The 2,640-nt window shown below is 41.9% G+C and overlaps 1 protein-coding gene across 1 annotated transcript in view; it reads right to left on the bottom strand.

The window, feature by feature from the left end:
• Positions 1 to 2,640, bottom strand: part of EMC8 (ER membrane protein complex subunit 8) — a 40,978-nt gene that overhangs the window by 31,812 nt on the left and 6,526 nt on the right. The gene's annotated exons all lie outside the window — the stretch shown is intronic.

Here is a 2,640-nt window from a genome sequence, read left to right as displayed (position 1 = left end):
GCCCCAGTGTGGGTGCGCACACACACTCAATTCCATGTGGCATGCTTTTAAATGGGAGCATGGTGGCTGGCTTTGAAAGTTATTTTGTCTGTTTTTAATGCCACTCTTCTCTCATCAGATTTAGCTTCCTGCAGGTCTAATGCTATTATTAAAAACAAAAGGTCATCCTGTTTTGCCATAATGGAATTTTAATAATACACTGCAATAAATTCTATTCTCAGTCTGCAGAAGAAGAACAAAAATTGATCCTCGCATTTTTCACAGCGAATTAACTGGTTAAAATGTTTTTCTTTTTCATTTTTTTGTTTAATATAGTCTTATGGCTCTCTTTCTTGAATTCTGGTTTGGACCTCAGTCTTCTTTATGACTAAAAGCAGACATTACAAGACGGTTACAGTTCAAGGTTCCCTGGCTCACAGGAGGATTAGAATAATTCTGGCCTCCTAAGAGCTCATGAATTACCATATTGGGTCAAAACCAAGGCTTATTGAATCAATTAGGTATTTTGGCCATCCACCCAAAAGATTAGGGCCGTGTCTCCAAAATATTTATAATGGCTCTTTCACTGTAACTTTGCTGCAAATGACTCCAAAATTACCTATACAGTATTTTGTTCTTTCACCCCTTAAAAGAATGACTTCTAGAAACTTTCTATTACTGCTTATAGCAGCAATGTCTTTCATTAACACACACACACACATACATACACACACACCCCTCTATGTAGCACCAAAGGATATAGTCTAGCTTTAAAATGTGGCATCTGACCCCTTCCCCGCACTCAGACGCATTAGTTACCCCTTTACTGTAGCCTTCCCAGCCTTTGTTTCTAATCAAAGACCACCCTCTTGAGTGTGTCCTCACCTCACTCAAAGTGATCTTTATCTCTGCCCGCTTTGGTGTCCCTCTCCCTGCACTCTGGTATGGGTTTGTCCTTATATCCCGCTAAGAACTAGTGATGTGTCCCAAGTTTGGCTACTGTCTTAGTTTCCTATTGCCCTTGTAACAAGTTACACAAGTTTAGAGGATTAACACAGCACAGACTTATTATTTTATAGGTCAGAAGTCTACAATAGGTCAGCAGAACTGATTCTTTCTGCAGGCTCTACAGGAGGATGCTATCCTTTTCTAGCATCTCAAGGACATCCACATTCCTTAGCTAGTGGCTGCATGACTGTGACCTCTGCTTCTGTCATCACATCTTTGAGTGTATTTTTGCTTCCTCCCTTTAAGAACCCTTACACTGGATCCATCAGATAATCCAGGATAATCTCGTCTCAAAACCCGTAATCTTCATCTGACAAGTAACATATTCATGGGTTCTAGGGATTAGGATGTGGACATTTTGGGGGGATATTTTTGGGCTGATCACAGCTACTTTTAAAAAATATATATATTTTAAAAGTGATTTTAGAGAGAGGAAGAGAGAAGAAAAGAGAGATAGGAACATTGATGGGAGAGAAACATTGATTGGCTGAGTCCTACATGGCCCCTACTCGCAAACCAGGCATGTGCCCTGACCAGGAATCGAACCAGTGACCTTTTTGGTGCATGGGATGATGCTCAATCCACTGAGTCACACTAGCTACTTTTAATATAAGGATAAGGAAATTATTTGCTACTGGTGATGTCCTGACCATCCCCAGCAGCAGTTTTTAATGAGCAGTCTAAGCTGCTATTAAATCCCTTTCCTAGGTTGAAGGCAAGGGTACAGGACTCCTCAGCTGCTGGGGTCCAACCCCAGCAGGTCCAGGGGTCCCCAAAGGTGTGGACGGAGTCGGCGAAGAAGGAATGACACGGAGACAGCGTTCAGTTGATCAGCAGCCTTGCCGGGATCTCTAGCCACAATCTCAGAGGCAGAGTTCAGGTGATCATCAAAGCGAGGTTCTCTAGCCAAGTTCTGTCCAGGATCTCCAGCCAGGTTCTGTCTTCTATTGTCTTGTTACATCTGTATGTATACCAGTTGATTTTAATCCTGTCAATTTCTATTACAAAGGTTAGGGCGTTTCTTATCTCCATTCCAGGGAGTAAAGATTATGTAGCTTAAACATGATTGTTCGTAGTTAAAGTGATTAACTACCCGCCTGGCACTTAGTTAAGGGGTTTTATTCCCTCCCTAACTTCAGGGGAAAATCCCTACCTGGGGAAACAACCTTTCTCGGAGAGGTGACCTTGGTTAAAACACATAGTGCCAAGAAGGTGAACAAACATATTAAGAACAGTATGCCATATATGCCAGGTCCCTTGAAACATATGCTGTGCAGATGTTTCTTCCCTGTAGCGACTGTGTCAGCAGCAAGGATGGACCGGCTCCTGGCACTCAGCAAACACATTGCACACCTTGACTTACACTTTAGCTGACAAGGGCAAATTTCTGTATAAAAAACTTAAAGGGCCTAGTCAAATTCCAGCATAAAAATAATGTCATGACCTTGAACTTCTAGTAGAACTCTCGGAATAGGCTATCCTAAAAAGTGAACCAGGTCACAAAGCTCTGCTTGGTTTTAGAAACTTTTAAATGATTTAAACAAGAATAACCAAGTTAACTGTACGCAGCTGTCCAGATATAGACAGAACTGGCCACCAATTGCGGAATGGAAAACACAAAGTGAGAAATGCAGGACTAAGGTCTTCCGTCCG

Source organism: Myotis davidii, unplaced genomic scaffold (genome assembly GCF_000327345.1).
Source record: "Myotis davidii unplaced genomic scaffold, ASM32734v1 scaffold77, whole genome shotgun sequence".
NCBI lineage: Eukaryota > Metazoa > Chordata > Mammalia > Chiroptera > Vespertilionidae > Myotis > Myotis davidii.
The sequence above is the reverse complement of the archived record's forward strand: the minus strand, read 5'-3'. Positions and strand labels throughout refer to the sequence as shown.